General features: G+C 49.9%; 1 protein-coding gene across 1 annotated transcript in view; it reads right to left on the bottom strand.

Moving 5' to 3' along the window:
- Nucleotides 1-7,906, bottom strand: part of MGMT (O-6-methylguanine-DNA methyltransferase) — a 302,941-nt gene extending 295,035 nt beyond the window's left edge. Inside the window, exon 1 of the mRNA XM_081247244.1 lies at nt 7,826-7,906. The gene's annotated coding sequence lies outside the window, so the exon portion shown is untranslated. The remainder of the gene's footprint in view (nt 1-7,825) is intronic.
- Between the last annotated feature and the right edge of the window lie 16,443 nt (nt 7,907-24,349).

Raw genomic sequence — 24,349 nt, forward strand, 5'->3', positions numbered from 1 at the left:
GACGCCCGCTCGGGACCACACGTTCTCCTCCAGTTCCCTGTGCCCCCAGCACCGTCCCTGCTGTCATGGTGAAGCCAGGCAACAAGCACAGCACGTGGACACTTCGGGGCGAGTCCGGCAGTGGGCACGTCGCAGGGCAGTGCCTGTCCCCCGCCCCCCTCGCACTCGCCCACTGGGACCACTGGGGACCATCGGAGACCACCAGGGCCTCCCTCCCCAGCTGCTGCCTCTTGTCCCTCAAGGTGGGCTCCCCATCGCTCGGCCAGTCCAGCGTTTCGAGGTGTGCATCGGAGGAGAAGCAGCACACGCTTTATTGGTAACGTGGGTTGTGATGTGCCTGTACACCCAAAACTTGACAGTTTTACCGTAAAACTCCTGAGACTACCTGCAGGAAGGCGCAGGTAACCCCGCGGGGCGCGGGCTGGGGATGCGGAGGCCTGTTCCTGAGCCTCGCGCCTCTCGCGACCACTTCTGCCTGAATGAAGCGGCACAGCACGCCAGGCTTCCTGCTTCGGAACCCAAATGCCAGGCCCGGCAGAAAGGGATGCCTCCCGCTCAAGCCAGGGTCTCCCCCCAAGCCCCCCCGGAGAACTGCTTTTATGGGGAAAAAAAGCCCGCAGACCAGACACTGGCTCCTTTCTCATTCACGGAGGGGGTCCCTAACTCAGGCCTCTCCCGGAACTGCCCGCTCGTGCCCTCACCCCATGCTCCACACCGGAGCGCCCCCGGGCGGCCCGCAGCCCCACGTGACAGCACCTCCCCAGGCGCCACTGCTCACGCCGGGCTGCCCGCTGCCACCTCCCCGCCCTCCTTCCTTCCCCTCGCCCAGCCCCGCGCAGGTCAGCCGAGGCGGCGCGCAGGCGGCGTGCACCCGCCGAGCGCCCCAGCGCAGCACTCGGGGTCTGCAGGCTTCCTGTCTGGACCCTCACACATCCCAACGCCCCACCGGAGCCGCCGCCACGTCCCCAGCCGCATCCTGGCGTCCACACTCCCGCTGCTCAGGCCCCTTGGAGAAGCCTTACCACCTCTGCACAGGTGCAACGCCCAGCCCTCCCACCGCGACAGGAGCAGGTGGCAGGGACCCGGCGAGGGCTGTGGCTCGGGTCCTAAAACAGAGCCCAGCACGCGGACGCCCCTCGTCCAGTACCCGCACCACCAACCTGCCGCCCCCGGCGAGGCACGGGGCGTCCCTGGCCGCCTGCACAAAGGGCCACCACAGCCGGGACAGCCTGGCCGGCAACGCGCCCCCTGCACTCAGCCCTCCCCTGGGGCAGGCTGCACACCAGGAGGGGGCGGGGCCCCTGCAGCCAGGGACCGGCTTGCGTGCACTGCTTTTCCCGCAATGCAGAGGACCATGCTCGCCCACACTGGTGTCCAGAAAGCATAACCGAACATACAGGTAATGCATTTCTTTACGCCACTTCTCGTCCCCAAAAGGACTTCTGAGAGTGTCCCTGCTTCCCCACCAAAGGTGGCACGCACGGTGCGTGGGGAAAGCCGGCGCTAGTGACAAATAAACCCGGGCTGAAAACTCCTACCCCAGTGGTTTGTGCAGGTCGGTCACTCCCAGGCAGCCTCCTCACATGCAAACAAAGACCCTGAGTATCCCCCTCAGCAGGTGACCTCGAGAATTCCCTAGGACAGACTGGGTAAAGCCTCCAGCAAGGCCTTCAATAAATGTTAGTATCAGCGGTATCATTACTGCACTGACCAGAATCTCCTGGAATGTAACTCTACCAGGCTGAACCTGAGTGATATGAGGGTAAAGAGACCCCAAAATAAGGCCCATTTACACATACACACAAAAATTATTGCAGATCTTCTAATTCTGACAAAGCTCACCTAATGGACCACATTACCCCTCACCACTGTGACTCCCTCTCACACAGAAAAACACTGTCATATGCCGGTGTCGCTGCTGGTTCCTGGCCACTGCCATAGTGTCGGATTCGGTGTCGGGTCCTCCAGGAAGTTCTTTCAATTTAACCGACGATTAAGGTCAAGCCTCCCAGAGAAAACTGACTCGGGACTGGGAACGCACAAGTGCTAAGCCTATGTGCCCGCTCTAGGCCCACCGAGCACAAGCTGGCCATCAGCATGGCACACCTGGACACAGAACTCTGCCACCTGAGCGGGAAGCTCCTTGAGACCAGCCACTTCAGTGGCTCCCATATCATCCACTGTAAAAAAAAAACTAGAAACGGGCAGCTGGGCAAAGCACCTCCTTAGGGACAAAAGGAATTTTAGAGACCTGGCAAATCAGCCCTAGGCTTCATGATGCTCCAGACCAAATGAAGGTCTGCACCACATGGAATCACAGTCACGGGAGGTGGAGCCCAGTTGAGACTCCATCTCTAGTCTTGCCTCCACCAGAAACAGTTTTGTGACTGAGTTAACAAATGTCAACTATTATTGTTATTATTCAGGGCTCACCATGGGGGGGCCCGGGTCGATTCCCCAAATGGGATTCTCTCCCAATAGCTCACAATAGCAATGCCATTTTCCTGATTTTTGGAGAAACGAAGGGCTCGGTAAAGGTTAAGTGACTTCACTTAAGGTCACAGATAGTAATTATGGAGCCAGGTCCAAACTGAGTCAGTCTTGTTCCCAGAGGCTGGAACCTTAACCCTGCGTATACCACCCCAAATGAGGGCGTGGATAGTGTAAATCTGTAAAACTAGGATGCTGATTGGATGCGGTGGGATATAGGGACAAGGATGCTGACTGGATGAGGGGAAAACAAGCATGCTAATTGGACTGAAGAGAAACAAGGATCCTGACTGTACTGGAGGGAAAACAAGGGTTCTGGTCAGTTCCACACCCTTTTTCCAGTTAGTCTCATCCTTCTATGAGACTATGGTTCCAAGTTAAAATTTCTATCTAGGCAGTGCTTCACACTTCACAAAATAGTCATCTATTACCCTTCTGTGCTTACGCTCATCCAGGTAGAGTAAGTGTGATCACTGCCATCCCACAGCTGAGGAGGCAGCTAGGGGTTTAACAGCTGCCCAAACCACTCAGCTAGTAAATGGCATCACCAGAATCCCTCCCACAACTGGCACTTCATAAATAAAAACTCAGTTCAGCTTCCCCAAAATGTACTTGGTTGCATATATGAAAGTTAACCCTTACCTGACACCATGAAAACGCTTCTACCCAGAGAGAGAAAAAGCAAGACCAGCCATTCAAAGGGAAAGACGGGCGTGAAATATAATATGGCTGTCCATGCTTAACGTTTGTTTGTAAAACTAACGCCAAAGTTTTGGTAACATCTGCATGTTCTGTCATAACCACAAGACCGAAAACTATAACGCGGGGATGACATGTCGGGTTTGCAACTCGGAAGAGATTCACGTGTCTCTGAGGAGTTACAAAACCATACACAGATCCATAAGCACAGGCAACTTAGAACAACAATACCGGCTGAGGATGGACCCACGTGGGAGGGCAACTCGGAGCTTGTGTGGGTTGGAGAGCTCTCCTCAGGCAACCCTAAGCCTGCCCTGGAGATGCTCAAACATTAGGGGCCCCTGCAGCGCTTGCAAAGACACAGGTCCCCAGGTTCTGACCCAGTAGGTCTGGCAAGGGGCGCTATAATCTTCCTTTTAACCAGCACACTCGGTAATTCTGACACCAGCAGGGTTCAGACCACCTTTTGAGAAACGAGTATCCCACTTCAAGGAGAGCAATGGGGCCCGCGTTTCAGTGGTGGCTCTTACAACACCGACAAGTGGGCCAGATCTGAAGGGGACACCCTCGGCCCCTGCTTTTAGTTCTTTTTGGGGGGGTAAAAACAAATGAGAAATAACTACCAGTTATTTATTAAAGTTCAACATTAAAATGCCCCATCCCGTATTTTGCCCTGAGATTCAATTCACTCTCTCCATCCATCTAGAAACCTCTGAACATCCAGGGCTGGAATTGCCCAATCTGTCAATAAGGGGAGAGTTTTCTAAACTACTATCCATATGACTCAATTTGTCAGTAAAAACTGCCACCAGCGCTGTGCTTTGCAGAAAAATGTCCATAAATGCATTACTGCAACTGGCAGATGGAGGTCTATAATAAAAACAAATAGATTTGACAAGTGCCGGCTTTTACGAGTCCTGTCCTTGGTGGACTGCACATTCAGTCTCACCCGCAGACTTCTGGGAATGGGCAACAGGCCTCGGGTTAGACACTCTGCTGACTTCACAAGTGTTACAGGTAGGAAATTACTCTAACAAGAAAATTTTCCAAGTAACAGAGTGAACGTACTAGGCATTTATAGGTCTCTCACAATTCCTTTCACAGTTACACACATACACACATGACAACGTTTAACAACCCTAAGAAAACGTTTCTGTAGAATTTTTAACTGGTTTTTATCACAGCTGCATCACAGGCCAAATGAGTTTACTCCAGGTTGGGGAGGGGGAGGGTACAAGGGGACACGAGGCGTAGAGACCCCCACTCCTCTGCTAAGCCCCCAGTCTAACTGAAAACAACCTGTGGTATCAGAAACAAGTGTCAGCATTTAGCACGTGGCCAAGGATGTCACTGCCGTGTCAGTGGCCCCTGGGGCAGCCTATTTACTTAGTCGTTTAGCTGGACCAGACATCAGGAGGATGGCAGCCACAGACTGGCTTAACTGCCAGGGATTTCGAGCACTTTGGCAAGACACTGTCTGTGACCAATTTACACGGAAGCCACATCTGCCAAAACCACTTCCATTCCTTCAAAGTTTACAAAAGGTCACAAAAATGATTTATTCCTCTTCTTAGGCAATTCATTTTAACAGTGATATAAAGGAGTAGGTCATTCACTGTACCCCATATACTCTTTTTTTTTAAAAAAATTATTTATTTATTTATTTATTTTTGGCTGTGTCGGGTCTTTGTTGCGGAGCGCGGGTTTTCTCACTGTCATGGCTTCTCCTGTTGCGGAGCACAGGCTCCAGGCACGCAGGTTTCAGTAGCTGTGGCACGTGGGCTCAGTAGTTGTGGCTTGCGGGCTCTAGAGCGCAGGCTCAGTAGCTGTGGCGCACGGGCTTAGCTGATCCACGGCATGTGGGATCTTCCCGGGCCAGGGCTCGAACCCGTGTCCCTTGCATTGGCAGGCAGATTCTTAACCACTGTGACACCAGGGAAGCCACCATATATTCTTCATATGGCTTCCCCAAGCCCTGCGGCCCTCCTCAATAAGCTCTTTATTACTGTTAATTTTTTAAAGAAAATTTAAAAGAAAACTAGACTATTTCTTCCCACTAACCAGCAGATAATGCAGCAGTTACCCAAATGCCACAGAACACACATCTCGCAGTATTTTGCCTCTAACAGTGGATGTCCAACTTTCATCTACCTATGCCCAAGAAAGGCCTCCAGAGCTAACGGGATGGGAAAATTGATGTCAGCCAAGGGGAGACTAGCCATCCTGCACAGTCAAACCTCCCTCCCCTTCCCAGATAAACCACACACACTTTCAAACCAAGAATGGGCAATGGATTGGTTCATTTATGAAAAGGCCACTCTCACCCACTGGTAATATTATATTATAGTTTATATGTCTTTGATGTTTAAATCTTCAGGTTTCCTTTAAATAATATTCTGTGATAAGACCCCAACCTCTTTCAGAAACTACCAGAAACTACCCAGGAAACAGAGGGTCAGGGAGGACTGTGACAGGAGCCAAAGGAGCTCAGGGCCTTTCAGGGACCAGGAGCCCAATGCAGGAGCCTCAGAGACGACACAGGATGTCAGAAACCTCAAGGAAAGTGGGTCTAGAAGAGGAACTTCACCCTGGGGCCATGGAGGTAGGTGGGGTCAGAGTGAACTGTGAAAACAAACCTGGCAATAATGTTAACAGATGACTATGGGAAAAGAGAATGCAGAAATCACTGTTTTGCTTCCTTCTTTTCCTACCAAGGAGAATATACTACAAAACTGAAAAGGGCACTGATCCCCAAAAAAGGGGAGTTGAAATACAACAGTCTTGGTTTGAATCACTGGCTTCTAAATGTCTGTCCTCTACAAAATAAGAATAAAGGTAATTTAGTAAGTTTATTTTATTAAAAAATACTAAGAGGAGTAAACTGTTTGGGGGTCCTGAGAAAGGAAGAGAAGAGGCCTGGAGGAGAAAGTCCACAGGAACGCCAGGGAAGTCATGTTCTTCCTCAGGCCCTCCTTCCGCCTCCTTCCCTGAAGGAAGGCTGGATGGTCCCTGAGTGAGACATCTGTAAGGGAAACCGTGGAAGAGCAGGTCTGAGTGGAAGATAAGGCCCAGGTGAGGCTCGACTGATAATCCAAGCAAGACCAAAACAGAGAGGAAGAGAAAGGTTTAAGAACTGCCGCAGCTGAACAAGAGTAAGATGTTTAACCACTGTGTCCAAACCTGGGGCTTTATTTCTTTAAACCTTGCTCTCCAACAGTGAGGCCTTTTTAAAGCAGCGTCTAATGACATTAGTGAAATCTAGTTTGTGTAATACAGATTTATTTTAATGAAAAGAATGTTCACCTAGAAAGTACCTTGGTGTAGTTCTGCCCTTGAGGCCTGGTTCACCCAGCCCCAGACGGTAACAGACACCACTCTCCCACTCAAATCCTAACTCAAAACAAGAACCCAAGCAGAAATGAAACGCCTGCCAGCGCAAGGCCAGCTCTCCTCTGCAACTTGCAGGCTCTGGACCTGAGCAAGGGCGCACCTGGCGTGAACTGCCTCATGGGACAAGGTCCGAGTTAACTCGATATTAACCACCAGCTGGGGGTGGGGGATGGAATGGAAAGGGCGGCCCTGACATCATTTTCAAAGTTGATTACCCCCATGGCGGGCTAAGCTTCCTTGTGTCCTTTTCACCTGAGTGTTTTCTCCACTGGGGACTCATGAAAGCAACACCACCCCCCTCCTCATCACGTCTCGGGATGGGGAGATGAGAGGAGGGCCTGGCTTAGCTACTTTAAGGGCTCATGGTTAAATGACCACTCGAATCCTCAGCTCTTCGTGTTCTACAGCTTCGTGTTCTGCTGCTAACAGCTGCAGTGACCCCTCTCCGGACAAATCAGTCCCCCTGCTTGATGACCATCCACTCAACCAAGCAAAAGCTGTGCTCACGTATACAAAATGTGCTTCCAGAACAAGGTCAGCTACTGAGTTGGGGCACGGAGAGCAAACACCATTCTGAGATTCAGGAAACGATGAGCCCAGGGAGTGAGGAATACCGTTCAGAACTGCTCTACAGCGTTATCACCGACTTGGGAATTACGGCGCCCAGGTAAATGGCTCTCACACTCCACTTGTTTACGTGTTGCTGTTTAAGAAGGCGATTGGGGCATCATGTATGCCAACATCAGGTGAGGACGCCAGAACGCGGCCCTCCTCTCACCCTGTCTCAAGCATGAGGCCATGGGGGGTTCTGCACAAGGGGTCTGCTAAGCTTCTGGACTACGGGCTTCTGGAAGTTTCCTGGAAACAGAAGGCAGAGGAGCGGCCCCCTTGGCACTGGTCGGCAGTGCAGAGCAGGAGGGCGGGCAGGAGGGCGTCGAAGGTGTTGACCAACTAGAGGTTCGGCGGAAGCGGCCACAACTCCCAGGCCAGGCCACTGTCATCCAACTTGGCCGAGGAACCCCAGGCTGGGAGAAGGCTGGCTACACCTGGGCATACCTGGTCACACCTGGGACCCACAAGGGTCAGCTGGGGGGGTGGTCAGAGCGGGCCCCACCACGATGGCAAAGTGGGGTGGGGAGCGCTCGGAAGACCAGTGGGGGCTGGACTGCCCCAAGGGTTCCAGACGCCTGCTCTCCCCAGGGAGAGCCCCAAACTTTGGCGGGAGGAAGGCAACCCAGACACTCACCGCGCTGCCCAAACCGCCGACCGAGAGGAGCTGCAAGCGCAGAGGCGCGCAGAGCTGAGTAAGCGCATGAAGCCCGGGAAAGTCCGTGGCGCGGGGGCGGGGCCGAGGCTTGGGGGCGGGGCCTGACGTACGGCTCCCGGGGCCCACACGCACCGGGACGTGGCGGAAGCGCGGCCGGGAGGCGCAGAGGCGGGGCCGGACCGAGGTTCAGGGGCGGGGCCCAGAGTGGGACGGGACCTGGACGTGAGGGCCGCGGGGCCAGACGCGCGGGGGCGGGGCCTAGACTGGTGGGGCGGGGCCGAGGATGGGCACCGCCTCCCCGCCGGCGCGCGCTCGCCCAGGTCGGAGCATGCCCAGTGCGGCGGTGCCGGGGTCGACCCCGCTCTGCGCAGGCTCGGTGAACGTGTGGCGCTGCCTGGCCCGGCTCCTGCAGGCCCCCGGCCCGGCCGTCTCCGGCCTCGGCGCCAGGGCCCTGCGCTCCTTTGCAATCCCTTCCCACCCGCACGAGATGGGCCGCGCCCTTCCCGCCAACGCCCCTCGGGCTCTGTCCCTCTGTTTACCAACTGTCAGCACCGTAGCGCTTGGCGAGCGCCGTCTTCCCTGTACCGGGGCAGGTGTGGAGGAGAGGGCGGGTCTGGAGGCTCGGCGTCTGGTGCACCCAGTAACCTTGTTGCTGGGTCCCGCTCTGGGGAGGCTGCGAGCCCAGAGCACCTACTACTCTCCCTGCGGCCGCTCCCGGAGGGCAGAGATCACGCAGAGCTCAGCAGGACAACATCTGGACTCTATGCACAGCAAAGGGTCCTGGGGTTAGCCTCTAGTGCTTGTGGTGGGTCTGTCGCCATCCATGGCCCCTCAGATGCTGCCTGATCACCAAGACCTAGACTCGCCCAGTCTCAGTGGCTGTTCAGTGAGCACACGCGTGCCTGGCACTGCTTGGTGTTATGTGGACATTATTATGGGTTGAATTATGTCCCACAAAAGAGATACGCTGATATCCTAGCCCCTAGTACTCTGAATGTGACCTTATTTGGAGATAGGGTCTTTTTACAGAGGCAACAGGTTAAAATAAGGTCATTAGGGTGGGCTCCTAATCCAATATGACTCATGTCCTAACAAACAGAAGGCCACGAGAAGACAGAGACCACGGGGAGAACTCCATGTGCTGATGGAGAATGGGAGTGATCCTTCTGCAAATGAAGGAGCACCTGGGACCACCAGAAGCTGGAAGAGAGGCATGGGACACATTCTTCCCTAGAGCCTCCATGTGGAGCATATAGCCCTGTGGACATGCTGATGTCAGACTTCCGGCCTCCAGAACTGTGAACTCCAATACATGTCTGTTGTTTCAAGCCACCAGTTGTGGTACTTCCCACAGCAGCTCTAGGAAACAATATGCATTCTATCCAACCTGACTGACTAAGGACCCCAGTGGGTGGAATCATCCCTTGAACTTTCAGGGAGGTCACACACCCGTTGGCAATCCCAGGCCCACGTGTTCTGAGCCACCATGCTATGGGCCTCCTAGGTTCCATTGTCTTAATGGGAGCAGAATCTTTGCCTTCCCAGGATGTACGACTCCTCTATTGGGATTCGGCCAAAATTCATACATTGGCACTTGGGACTTGCCTTTCCCAACACATCAACGTCGTCAATGAAAGTTCACTCAGAGGACCTCAGCAGTGTTTGCTTTGTGAAGAGCCCTGGTGACTTTCTGTGGGCCACATCGTGGATCCTGCCAAGGCCCCCAGCCCCCAGGCCACACCTCGGCTGAGACGTGTTTGAACGGCTGCTCCTGGAAAAGAACTAGGCCCTGGGTAGAGCGTGGTGATCAGATTAATACACTTTTTCTCCAGTGAGCCTGGACACAGCCTCAGAATCCTCCTCAACACTGCTCCAGACAGCCATAAGCATTTAAGTTCAGATGCATGGCAGGCGAAGTGAAGCACCTTTGCTGTTTGTTCTGGTCTTTTCTGTTAGCTCACTGTGAAACTTTAGGAAGTTTATTCAACTTCTCTAATCCTCAAAATCATCATCTCTGAAGGATCTTTATAGTAATCTACTCTATGTAGGGCAGGTACATGTGGGTAGTAAGCATTAATGACAAGAATACACCTGTCCTCTTATAATCTGTTACTACCAGGACCCAATCAGAACTGGGATCCCAACAGAACTGAAAAGAGAACGCAAACATTGAATCAAGATGCTTACTGATACCCTAACAAGTGTACTGTGATGTGATTTTACAATTAATACCTAAATTCTACTTTTCCTTTTATCTGACTAGTATTTTAATGTGAATTCCTAAGTTACTGTTAGCATCTCTGATTCCCACCCCAGGAAAGAAAGACCATCTTGGTGACTGGTTAGGTGGATTAGGTGGCGTTGGGAAAGATGGGTGAGAAAGAGAGGGGAGAGTGCAGCATCCAGGGGAGATGCACGCACCTGGCTCTGCTGAGCAGGACTCCCTGCTGGGGAGGCTGAGAGATGCTGCAGCTGCCTTCACAGGGGCTCCAGGGAGAGGAGCCAAGTGGGGGTCTTGGGGCCACAAGGGGGACAGAGGAAAGGCCACCACCCCTGCCCAGCCAAAGCCTAAGACTCAAGTGTGTGGTATCTCGAACTCCCCCACGAGCAGAACTAAAATCTGCATCCCCTGCACTTGCTGGGAAGTTCTTTCCTTCTTGATGATAATTTTCAAAAATTCAAAACACTTTCTCAAAAGCTATACCCTATGCCTCATTCCCTCGTCCCATCGCACCTGATCCTCAGCTACATGCACTTCCTGTTGGTTAGGCAACACAAGGATGGCTCCCAATCAGGGGGCTCTCCTAGTGTGTAAAGAACACAGGGTCAGGAGACTTGGGATGCGGTCTCACCGTGCAGTCCACCTGACCTCTCTGTTTGTAAGACGACAGCATTGCACTAGATGGTGAGGTTCCTTTGGGGTTTTCCATCCTCAGATTAATACGTCATACCCACTCTCCTCCCGACACAGGTTCCCATGAATGACTTTTTACAAAAGAGGTGGAAAACCCCCAGGAGCCTATGCTCAACTTCACTCTGATTTCTTCACGGGCCTCCCCGGGATGTCCTTTAAGATAAGCCAGCTTTCCTGTGGGTACTGGGAACTGTGTTCATTTGCATCATTTCTTTAAACATACAAATGGATACCTTTCAGGTTAAACAAATGAACACGACATGTGATTGCTTCCAATGATTTGCAACCCAAGAAAGTTGTTTAGTAAGCCTCTCTTTCCAAGCTACTTTTGTGACATTAGAGACCATTTACAACAAAGCTGTCTTCAGTAGTCAAACTTAATCCTTACTATCCTGCCTTTGGGAAAAGAAGGGATTGTATAACGATCACATAAAACCTTGTGTGGTTTGAAAGCCCCAAACTCCGGACAAAAGTGTGAGTCTTGTAACAAAAGAAAGACTACAGAGCTCGCCACTTTAAGGGTTTTACATAGGGTTTTCTTTTAGGGTAGCATCTCCATTGGAGAGCTTCGCCGATTAACACAATTGATTTTCTCAGCCCCAGCGTTCCTGTAAAGGTTGGAGCCAAGAGCTGGCCAGAGTCAGCGCCCTGGACCTGGGTGGCGCAGCCAGCATGCGAGGACAGGGGCGCAGAACATCCTGGTGGAGGGAAGAGGGGCGCCTCAGGACCCGGGGTGGGCTCTGGTTGTCTCTGATTACACTCTGCTCTGCACTCGTGCCCAGTAGAGCTGGAGCCATGTGATATGGCTGCAGTGCAGGGAGGTCTTCTGAGAGTGGGTGAGAGAAGCTGAGGGCGGCGGGGTGGGGGGTGGGGAAGGCGGGGTGCTGCAGCCCCACCTGGAAGGTGTGCACGCTTAGCTCTTGCATTCCTACAAAGAGCCAGGAAGCCCTTCTGCCCAGGAACCCCCGGGTGCTTCTGTTGATATCTGGCACCCTTCAGTCTCACCTTGGGTCGGGGAGGGCTCTTCCAGAGGCAGTGTGAAGACCTTCATTCAAGACTTTTCCTGAGACCTAGCTTAGCTGGCGTGCTTGCTGCAGGGCTGGAGACGCTGCGTCTAATGGGACTTGTTGCAGCCCCCATGGCGCTCACAGTTGAGTGGCGTAGACAGACAAGGAAAAGGGGTTTGCAGTGTGGAACAGTGGCTGGGGCAGTCAGAGGGTGCACAGCAAGGCCCCTCCCTGCAGCAGGGTCCCCTGTGTGCCTGGCCCTGGGCTGTGGGTGTCCCCACGTGGAGCGGGCTTGTTGAACAGCCGGGGTACCTGCTGCTGATGTAAGGAAAGGTCTGAAAGGGAATGAATGGCAGGGTTTTCATTGCCCGCCCGCCCCACGCCCCGCAGGGAAAGGACCACTGATTTTTGTGGAATTTGGGTCCAGTTGTCCAGTAATTGTTGGACAAAGATCATCCCGAATCTTATATACCCTTCCTTCCCAAATGTGGCAACTTTGGATAATTAAATATCCAGGAATGTATGTAGTATATATAAACGAGTGAATACAAGTCAGCCCTGCCGATGTATATGTATTTGGAAAGGTTGCTGAGAGATCTACTTCTGCAAATGGAAACACTTTGGGGGGTAGTTTCCCCCCCTCCCCCGTGTTGGGCCATCTGAGTGTGGGTCACTCAGGACCCGGGATTCTGTTAGATGTTGGCCCTTTTGAAACTGGCTCCTTCACTCATTACAAAGTGTTTTTGATCCATTTTCGGGAAGGGCTTTGTTTGTAACACATTGTTGGCAGTTTGGGCAGAATCTTTTAAGTGGTGTGAAGTGCTGGCGAGTGTGCACCTGGGCCACCAGGAGGAAGCGGGTCTCCCCCCACCTCTGTCCTTCTGGGGTGAGCCAGACGTGCCTGGGTTTTTGTGACTTGGAAATTAAAGCAAGAGACATGGGGATTTTGAGACTGAGATTGTGATTTGTCCTCGTTCACGTCTGCCTGGGAAACTACAAATGAGAATTCAGACAGGAAAAACAGCCATACCAAGGGTTCTGTCTCAGCCTCCAAAATATTAATCTGAAGAAGGAAGGGTGGTGTATTCCCTCCGAGGGGAACTTCTTCAGTTTAGCCCCCGTGCGCTGAGCTATCGATTTAAAGTAACACGAGGCAAAAATGGGAAGTGTCTTAGCCACGTGAGTGGCAAAATTCGTGTGGTGAGGATGGTGCAGGTGGCTGTCTGTCCCATTGTCCCTTTATCTGTTAGCATGAGACGACTGAGCTTAATCTGCAGAGTCGGGAATGACAGAGAGTGAGGTCCTGACAGTGGTCCCTCCATCTGTCTCACCACCAGCCACTGGACACGAAGCCCTCCTTGGTCCAAGAGGGTGCTGGACAGGAATAGACAGGGTTCTCATTCCTGGTGGGGGAGGGAGGAGAGGTGTGAAGCTGGAGCCGGTCGCTCCCCAGGGAGAGGCCTTTGCCAGTTGTCCGGGCTCTTTCTGATGCAAATGGGGAAGCCAAGCCCAAAAGGCTTTTATTAGGAGGTCAGCCAGTCCAGCCCAGAGAACTGGAGGAAGGAGGGCTCCAGGCCAGCAGAGATGAGGCCAGCTCTCCTCTCTTCTTCAGCTCCAGGCCTGACCCACGTCTCTACCCCTGACTCAGCAGTACATCCTTTCAGCTCTGCTTCCCCAGAGATGAAACAAATTCTCCCTCCCAGCCTCCCCAGGGAAAAAATATCCCAGGGAAGAGCTCTGATTGGCCCAACACAGGTAATCATGACAAACTCTGAACCAATCACGGTGGCTGGGGGAATGTGGTAACATCCCAGGGAATACATGCACCTGTGTGGTCAGGAGAACAGATGTGATAAGGGCAGGATTGCCATGAGGTAGGGAGCCACCAAGCTTGCACCCTGCCTGTTCACAGGGGTGGGCCACCCACTGTGTGCCGGGCCCTGGGGTCCCGCACGTCACACTTACATGCTGTCTCTTAAGTCTTCACAGCTGTTCACCACTAGCTATGCCTGTGGATCGGAGGGGGAGGAGCGGGGGAGGGGCGGGGCTTCCTGCAGCTCCATTGCCCCCGTGGCAGTAGAGGTGGCCTCTGCCGCTAAATAAGTGCCCAGAGGGATGGGGCTGTGTGCAGTGGTGCCTTCTATAAAGTCTGTGGACAAGGGACCTGTTTCGTGAGGCTGTACAGGGGAGACCACTTGGTACCAGCCCAGGATGCTCTCCTAGAGTTGGGCACCCCCCACCCCACAAGGCCAAGCAAAGCACTGAAAATTGTGCCTCAATTCTTTGTCTTAGGGATTAATCTTCATTAGCACTTTATTGGATTCATTAAATTACTCAAGCCCTAGAAAGATAGGACTCATAGAAATGAATAGAACAATAATAATAGCTGAATATTATTGATGGCTTAAGTAGTGCTCCCTGGGCTGAGTACTTGATGTTCATCGTCTTTTTGAATTCTCACAATAACCACATAAGGTAGATAATATCATTACCACAGTCTTGTAAATGAGGAAACAGAGTGGTTGAGTAGTTTGCCAAGGTCACACAGCAATGAGTGTTAGAATTGTTTACACCCTGGTTTACTGTGTCTTTGACTTGCAGAAGCAGTACAAGAATGAGAATTGCATTCACCGAGCTTCATGGGTGGGGGGGCATTTCTGGCTTTCTCCTTCAAGCTCTACAGTCTCCATTGTATGCGGCAAATCTCCCATCAGGCATCCTGCTGGACCACTCAGGTTCTCGCCTGGGTAGATGTTCAGTTATTTCCTGCTGGGGCACCAAGCATGGATCCTGGGGCTCTGGCGCCACTGTGGCCATCTTTGCTAGGAAGGGATCCTATTGAGATAAAGAGAAATGGCCCAGACCACACCGTTGAACCCCTGGATCCAGCCAGATCTGAAGGTAGACACCCTTGGACTTCTCATTTCTGTGTGACAATGAATTCTTTTGTTTGAATAAACAAGTTTGAGTTACATTTCTGTCACTTGTAACCAAGAGTCTTGAGCATTACAAGGGTCCCGCAGATACTGTGCTACCTATTCTTACATGTGTTATCCTTTTAAGAATTCATAAATTTGGGAGATGAGTATCATTACATCCATTTTATAGTGAGGAAAGTGAGGCTTAAAGAGGTCAAGTTACTTGTCCAAAATGACTCAGCTATGAAATGGTAGAGCTAAGGCTGGCACAGAGTAATTGATCCCCAAGGATCAATATTCCTAAGGATATTCCCAATTCCTAAGAATATAGGATGGGGGTGGGGGAGGAGAGAAAAGGAAAGAGGAGAGAGAGAGGAGGGAGGGAGGGAGGAAGGGAGAGAGTGAAAGAGAGAGACAGAGAAAAGACTCTGTTAGCATTTTTGAATTGAGGAATTTAAAATCTTTTGGTGGCAAGTTACGATGGTGTATTTCTAGGGCTTTGGAATTTTATCCTGCTATTTGTTCTTCAAATAAAAGAATCAGAGTTGCTGACTTAGTTTAAACCAACTCCAAAGACTGCAGAGTTGACTGCTGATTAAAAACTTGTCTTTCTTGGTCTGAGAAAGGAATAGCAGATATGACTTCCCTGAATAGGCTACATCTTACAAATTTGATTTTTATTTGTAGCACTTGAGAATGTCGATGATTGGAAACATGTAACTTGATTATTAACAAGCTAGGAATAGTAACTGAGTGTTCACTTTGGCATCTACCCGTGCTTGTATGATAAAAATAAATTTGGAAGAAGTCTAAATATGAAATTAAAGGTGATTTTGGTATCATTAGTCTTGCAGTTGTTTTGTCACCCCATCCTAGGGAGTCCATGGGCTAATTCCGAAGTATAATGGGCTCCTAGATGAATGGAATCTCCAGATGATAGTAATGTGAAAGGCCACTTTGGATTCAATGAGCTTTGCCATTTGTGAATTGAGCCTGAATCTTTCAAGAAGTAAACAAATTCCAGCCATTTTATTTCTGCTCTCTTTCAGAGATGTGCAATCATTTTTAATGGATAAACCTCTACTACATTGCATTTTTCAAATCCTCATTGTTTCATTTTCTTTCAGTTCTGCTATCTAAAACTTTTCTCCCAGCTCATCTTTCCTGATTATCTGTTCCTTCATACATACATATTCTACAGCCCAAGCCCCCTGCCTGCTGAGCACCAGGGAGGGCTGAGGACAGGGATGGCGTGATGCTCAGGAAGGCAGGAGCCAGGCTCTTCTAACCTTGTTAGCCACAAAAGGATTTTCAGCTTCGCATCGACTTAGAAATGCCGCTATCAGAATTGGGTTCAAGCCTGCATCTTGCATCAGCGGAGATGGGTACTGTGATTGCTGTGTTGAAATGTGTGCTCAAATGCATTGGGGGTTTTATCCTATTTTTCAAACTTCCAAATAGATAATGTCAGAACATTTCTGAAATGGGATACTAACATCAAGATATACAGCACCAATCAGCAAGCATCAGGCCAGCAGAGCGGAGGAGGGGCATCTAGGAGACTCCTGGAGAATTTCCATTTCCATTCCCTGTGTCAACAGCTTGGCAACTTACCTTCTAGATTGCTTTATGGCTGGCTTCGGGAGAAATTCTCCGCCAGTCCCTGTGTTATGCTCAACTCAGTGTTCAAGAGCCAAGGAATTAGATATGCTGTCATTTACAAAACTGTTTATGAAAGTATCTCTTTTGCATTGTTCAAAAATCCAAAAGGAGTCAAACTTTGACAGTTTAAGACAATGGCAGGAGCGTCCTGGTGATCTCCTGAGTGCAGCCTTGGCTGTTTGAGGCTCTTTTGTTGAAAATGCAGTTTCTTTTGGAGGATATCTTCCCGCCTGTGATGCTTCGCTGGAAACTTTTGCCTTTTTGAAAGGATTTCTTCCCTATGAGGCAGCTGACAAAGGTCATATTACAAATATGTTGCTGGGATGATAACATTTTGATTAGATACGCAAAAATCTTCTAGCCTTCCCTAGGATGTCATAGTCTAACATTTTTCATTATTTTAAGAAAATCATGTAAGTTGATACTATTCCGCAATAGGAACTTGAATTTTGTGGCTTATTTTCTTTGCTGTAATGTGCCAGCACCGTGGGCATCGTTGCAGGGAATAAATGACTCTTCCCCAATAAACCAAAGGCCTAAAGAAGCCCCTGGAGGGGGCAGGGACATCCGTAAAAGTTGGAATGGATTTCATAATATGGTATTCAATTTAGTGTAATAAGTAGAATTCAGAAATAATCCAATCCTCTGAATGAAAACACCTCCACTACCCATCAAAGGAAGGTTGATTTAATGCTAGAACCAAGTAGATATGTTTAATATGGACCAAAATGTGTTTATTAAATTATGTATTTTCCTCATTAGCTACCTGAAAAATTAGAAACCTACTTCTCTCTCTCTCTCTCTCTCAAGTTTGAAAAATTACCTCCTTAAAGATGACTACCAGAAAGCATTTATCAAAAGGCCAATTCTGGTTCTGAAGCTTATCACAAAAAGGTCCATGTGTGCACTTAGGTCGTTCTACCTCGAAGATGATCAGTAGCAGAAAATACTTCAAAAATGGTACCAGTAAGTGGACGTCATGAATTGTTCTCTGATACTGGTGTTGCTGTGAAAAACAAAGCACAGATGCTCAGCGTTAGAAGACCGAGTGAGAAACTGTTAAGGATTTTGACAGATGACATCATGGTGCACAGAAGAAAAAGTGGGCACTTGGAGGGAGTTCCCTCCCTCCCCACCCAGGGTCAATGGTTACACCCAGTGTTTTCACGCTGTCCCTGAATTCTTTGTCCAGTGATTCTAACTGATGAACTGCAGTTTCCTTTGAGCCCAATTCTGCCAACAGAGGCTTCCACTTGTGTTTGTTAAGGAGCCAAAAATAACCTTTAAATAATTAAATTCCTTAGTTTGTTTTGGTGGCATGAGAAGATGAAAGTGGCAACATCATTTCCCAGGATGTGCTCCAGCGAGGAATCTAGAGACCCGGGCATTCATCCTAGTTCCTGTGTTTCCTGTCTCTGCTGCCTTCTCCAAGTTCCTTACCTGCACAAAGCCTCAGTCTTACTGTCTGTAAACTGGAGATAAGAATACCTGACTCACTGAAGGTTTGCCACTGAATGTGATAGTGTGAGTGGAAGTGCTACCACAATATCCCCCTCACCACGCCAGGGGCTCCAGTTACTGGCTTCCCTGGGGAAGGATGACACAGTTATAGCTGTTCAAAATGCTTTCATGGGGCTTCCCTGGTGGCACAGAGGTTAAGAATCCGCCTGCCAATGCAGGGGGCACAGGTTCAAGCCCTGGTCTGGGAAGATCCCACATGCCACAGAACAACTAAGCCCGTGCGCCACAACTACTGAGCCTGCGCTCTAGAGCCAGTGAGCTACAACTACTGAGCCCGTGTGCCACAACTTCTGAAGCCCGTGTACCTAGAACCCGTGCTCCGCAACAAGAGAAGCCACCGCAATGAGAAGCACGCGCACCACAAGGAAGCGTGGCCCCCGCTCTCCGCAACTAGAGAAAGCCCACGCACAGCAACGAAGACCCGATGCAGCCAAAAAATAAATAAATAAAATTAATAAATTAAAAAAAAAGGCTTTCGTATCAATCATCGATTTTTCTCATAAGAACTTCAAGAGCCAGTTTTCTCCTCTGTCCTGACTCCAGGCCTGGTTATGCAGTGGTCTCTTTTGCATGTCACCAAAACTGCACTTCCTCTGGAGCGCCAGGTCTGTGTGAAGTGTCACCAGAAGCCTCCCCACCCCATACTGCATGGGCCTTGGCATGTGATGCAAGCTTCTTTTGCAGACATCGAACTGCAATGTGATTATTTCTGCAACTAGACATAAACTCACTGGGATCAGGACTCGTCTTTTTGATATTTGGGTCTCTAGCCTAGGCACATACCAGGTGGCAATAAATAGTAAGAGTTAATTAACTGATTACATAAACAAACAAATAGATGGATAATAGTCATTTTCATTTTTAGACAAAATTGAAAATACAAACTCTAATAGAAATCCACTTCTCTCCTGTTCTGATACCAGCTGTGGTTTCTTTCTGAATAAATATATGAAGAAGTACTAAGGCTGTCCTTTGCTCCAGCCCTACCACCAGGGCCTTCCTCTAAATCTGGACCATCTCATACCTGTATGACTACAGGAGGCTCTACCTGGTCTCTGCCACCAGTTTCCCTTTCACAGCCCTGGTACATGTGCACAAGGTCAATCTGATGAAACTTCAGTGCCGCCAAGATTCTAGGCCCTGCCCAACCTTGCCTTAGACTTCCTCGGCAAGTTTACCTCCCAAGCATCCACAGAGGACTCAGGGCTCCAGCCAAACCCCAAAGCAAGACAACTCATTGTCACGATGGTGTGTCTCCCTCCCCACTCCCACCCAGGCTGTGTCTTCTGAAAGTGCAAGGCTGTGACTTGTTCACCCATGTGTCCTCAGCACCTAGAATAGTGCCTGATTCCTGAGGGACTTAATAAACATCTGATGGGCAGACAAACAAATGAACAAATGAACCCATGAGCCCATAATTCTACTGAAGAACAGAGAACTAGACTCCATGGGTTGAGATGGTCTCAGAAGGTTTCCTGATGGAGACAGGACTCAAAATGGAGCAAAGAGGGAACTAGGCATGGAGAGGGGAAAATCCATCCCGAGTGGAAGTGGAGGTGGGGGCGAGGGGTGTAGGCAGGGATCAGGGGGTCAAGCAAGCACTGGGCACAATGCAATGGTCGGGGTGGGGGTGGGCTGGGGAGCCAGCGGAGGCCCTTGAGACAGAGGAGGAGGTGGGAGGTAAGTCTAGGCTTTCTGGCTTATATCCCACGTAGGACAGGACTGGCTCTCCGAAACCTAGGGGACAGGGACAACAGCCAGTTCATTCCAATGAGCAAGGACAACCTTCCAGGGAAAGACCTCAAAGAATAGCTAGTGTTTTACTTATTTATTTATTTATTTTTAACTTTTTTGGGGGCTGCGTTGGATCTTCGCTGCTGCGTGCGGGCTTTCTCTAGTTGCGGCGAGCGGGGGCTACCCTTCATTGCGGTGCGCGTGCTTCTCATTGCGGTGGCTTCTCTTGTTGCAGAGCACGGGCTCTAAGCACATGTGCTTCACTAGTTGCAGCACACAGGCTCAGTAGCTGTGGCTCGCGGGCTCTAGAGCGCAGGCTCAGTAGTTGTGGCGCACGGGCTTAGTTGCTCTATGGCACGTGGGATCTTCCCGGACCAGGGCTTGAACCCGTGTCCCCTGCATTGGCAGGCGGATTCTTAACCACAGAGCCACCAGGGAAGTCCCATAGCTAGTGTTTTAAAAAGATGTTTTTCTTGGGGTCTTCTTCCCTGGTGGCACAGTGGTTGAGAGTCCACCTGCCGATGCAGGGGACACGGGTTTGTGCCCCGGTCCGGGAAGATCCCATATACCGCGGAGTGGCTGGGCCCGTGAGCCAGGGCCGTTGAGCCTGTGCGTCCGGAGCCTGTGCTCCGCAACGGGAGAGGCCACAGCAGTGAGAGGCCCACGTACTGCAAAAAAAAAAAAAAAAAAAAGTTTTTCTTATCAAATCTGTGGGGAAAATATGTATACAATAGCTGTAGTAATACAGTGATTATTGGCCCTAAGTTATTCTCATGTTAAAAAAATTTATTATGAAATCAACCCTCCATCTGAAAATGGCAGCTCCATCATGCAATGTGGGTATTTTTTTATTGGAACTGGTCTCTGCTATCACTCCACTGCCTATAACGCCAGTACAGAGTAAAGCTGCCGTTTAAGAGAGGAACCCTTAGGAAGACCTCTCTAAGCCGCTGACAGTGTCACAGAAACAGGCTCTCCACCTCTGCATCCTATGTTTTGACTTCATCTATTTCTTTTCAAGCTTATTAATATGAAGACTGCAGCTCTTTCTGAATGCAGAATCAGAAACCACTGCTTTCAAAAAAATCCGTGGGCAATCTTTCCCAACCATAAAATCATTTCCACTCTCCAACCATCAAGTTTTCAAATGGATCTTGTAGATGTGCAAAAACTCAAAGCAAATCTATTTAAAAAAAAAAAAAGGATGTCAGGCTGAAAATAAGGAAAATCAGAATGGGAGAAGAGAACACAAGCTGTCAGCGCCCCCCTGGCCTTCACAGCGGCACTCTTTTTATGATGAAACTACACTGCTCCCCATAAACTCTAAATCATTCTCACCTTCCCAGGAGTCTGTAAGCCAGACAATTGTTAAGGGGAGCAACTCATAATATTACTGCAAAATTTCACAGTTGAAAGTCAAATAGCAATGATTTTGCCCTGCCAGCCTGACACCACCTTGACCATGATGATAAAACTCCCTGGGGGCTTCCCTGATGGCGCAGTGGTTGACAGTCCACCTGCCGACGCAGGGGACACGGGTTCGTGCCCCGGTCCGGGAAGATCCCACATGCCGCGGAGCGGCTGGGCCCGTGAGCCATGGCCACTGAGCCTGCGTGTCTGGAGCCTGTGCTCCGCAACAGCAGGGGCCACAACAGTGAGAGGCCCGCGTACCGCAAAAAAAAAAAAGAGTCCCTGGGCAGTGAGCATGTAGAGCTCGGACAGTGATGGTGGCGCAAGCAACTCTTCAGTTTAAAACATGTCAGAACGTGGTCACTGAGGACGTGCCTCTTTTTCTCAATCAAAATTCGAACATTATGATAACTGGGAAATTAATGCTATAACCACCACAACAACACAAGACGCCCACCCGTTACCATTACGCTGTGTGTGTGTGTAAAATTGGCTCATGAGACTTTAGAGGCTGAGAAGTCCCAAGATGTGCAGTCAGCAACCTGGAGACCCCAGAGAGCCCGTGGTGTGTAGTTCCAGCCTGAGTCTGAGTCCGAAGGCACAAGACCAAGATCCTAGCTGGGAGACAGTCAGGCAGAGACAGGAATTCTCTCTTCCTCAGCCTTTTGTTCTATTCAGACCTTCCATAGTTTGGATGAGTCCCACCCACGATGGGGAGGGCCATCTGCTTTACTCAATCTAGTGATTCAAATGCTAATCTCATCCAGTAACACCTTCACACACACACCCAGAATAATATTTAACCAAACATCTGGGCGCCCTGCGGCCCAGCAAGTGGAAATATAATATTAACCATCACACGCTGGTATTTAAACAAATGTGTTGGCTTTGTTAACTCATGCCTCCGTCACCAATAACTCAGACCACATAACCTGAGCCCCTATATGGAAACTCAGTTCTTGGGCTATTTCTTTCTTTTTTTTTTTTTTTTTTTTTGCGGTACGCGGGCCTCTCACTGCTGTGGCCTCTCCCCTTGTGGAGCACAGGCTCCGGACGCGCAGGCTCAGCGGCCATGGCTCACGGGGCCCAGCCGCTCCACGGCATGTGGGATCTTCCCGGACTGGGGCACGAACCCAGGTCCCCTGCATCAGCAGGCGGGCTCTCAACCACTGCGCCACCAGGGAAGCCCTCTTGGGCTATTTCTTAAAGAGGTCCCCGTGGGTATACAGATGCCACAAGTCTAGTCACTGACACTCCCTGAAGAGTGTAGGAAGGCACGCATTTTCTTGCAGCCTCATGGTCTTACATTAAAAGCTACCGTTGAGTATTGCAATGTGTGGAGTATTAACCTCTTAAGAAACGCTTGCTGTGCTTCTTATGATTTCTGAGCGAGAGCCTGCATCTCCTGACCAGCACTCTTGTCCTCTTCTCCCACGTCCTTCTGTTCTTCCTTCTTCTCTTTCTTCTACAAACGGAGCACCCACTGTAGGCAGGTGATGGTGAAAGCGGACTTGAGAGGAGCAAGGAACAAGAAGACCCTCCCTGGTTCATTATCTGGATCCATCGTCCGTTCCTTCATCATTCATTTTGGAAAAGTCACTGGCCTCTGTCTGGCAAGGAGCTGATGGCAGATCTGGAACATGAAGGTGGCACAAGAAAATGAGGCTTAGGATTATTTGGACACAAGAGTTGAAATAACAAGGGAGTGGGGTGAAGGAAGGAAGACAGGCGAGGTGTGCGAAGTCCATTGGCTGAGGAGGAGGTCGGGGTGCGAGGGACAGTTACCTAGGTCCCAGTGTGGAAGCAACCTAAGGAAAGACAGTGACCAGCAGTAAGTGAGACAAGCTTAGAACAATAGGATGGAAACGTCATTGCGTTCCACAAATACATGAGACCCCACGGCCTGCTACACCATGGGATGCTCTGAGCTGGGCAGACCACCACCGTACCACAGACCTGGGAACTGGACCAAAGGGGCATCACTGGTCCCTCCTCTGTCTCTGTTAATGGTCCCTCATCTTGTCCCCAATTCTTCTTAAAAAAAAACTCTTTCTGTTTTTAATTTTAAAAATTTTGGTAAAATATACATAATGTAAATTTACCATTTTAACCATGTTTAAGTGTCCAGGTCAGTGGTGTTAATTAGCGTACATGATTGTGCACCTGCCTCTGCCTTCCATCTTCAGAGCTCTTTCCATCTTGCAAAACAAAATCTCTGTTCCAATTTAACAAAAACTCCCCATCCACCCTCCCCAGCCCCTCAACCCCCATTCTGCTTTCTGTCTCTATGAATTTCACTAACTTAAGTACAGGTTTCCCCCGCTATCTGAAAGCAGAGCCTTCCTATAAAACCTGTTAGAACCGAAATGATGTTAACGAAGAAGCAATGACCTTAGGACACATTTTGCTAAGGGATGCACAGAGTAGATGGAGATAAAGCACAGATGCTCACAGACACTGTCCAAAGCTCTGGCACCTTGATGTTGAGATGCTGAGCGTGGTCCCCAGGAAGGAGCTTGGTGGGGCCCCCCCTCTCCCTGCCTGAGGTGAGCTGCCTTTACAACAGCTGCTGCAAAAATAAATGGTGAATGCTGTTTCCACTTTTCGCCTTTTTTCGTAAAAGTGAACATTTTCTTTGGAATTCTTTAGGTAAGCAGAAATAGGTACTGGTGCAGGTCTTTCATAAAGGCAAAGTGGCATAATGTGAACTTTCGAAAAGCGGGTATCTCATTTGAGTAGAAACATACGATGTTTGTCCTCTTGTAACTGACATTTCACTTAGAGTGATGTCCTTGAGGTTCATCCATGTTGTAGCCTGTGTCACAAGTTCCTTCCTGTTTAAGGCTGAATAATATTCCATGGGATGCGTTTGCCACAGTTTGTTTTTACATTTGTCTGACAGACGTGGGGTTGTTTCCACTTTTTGGCGATGGTGAATAGTACTGCTATGAATTTGGGTGTAGAAATCTCTCTTTGAGTCACTGCTTTTAGTCCTTTTGGGTGCATACTCAGAAGCGGAATTGATTCATCTTATGGTAATTCTATTTTTAATTTTTGGAGCAACCACCATACTAATTTCCATAGCGGCTGCACCATTTTACATTCACACCAACACTGCATACGGGTTCCAACTTCTCCACACCCTCACCAACGCTTGTTATTTCTGTTTTATTTTGAATGATGAACAGTCCCCAGCTCTAGATGTCATGTGCCCCAGGATTCAGGCCTTCTTCTTCTGTGTCTATACTCTCTCCCTGGTTGGTCCTGTCCAGTCATGGGGCATTACAGAGTATCCATATGCAATGGCTCACTGGTCCAGCCCAGCTCTCTCCCAGTC

This window comes from Mesoplodon bidens (genome assembly GCF_964165515.1).
Source record: "Mesoplodon bidens genome assembly, chromosome: 1".
NCBI lineage: Eukaryota > Metazoa > Chordata > Mammalia > Artiodactyla > Ziphiidae > Mesoplodon > Mesoplodon bidens.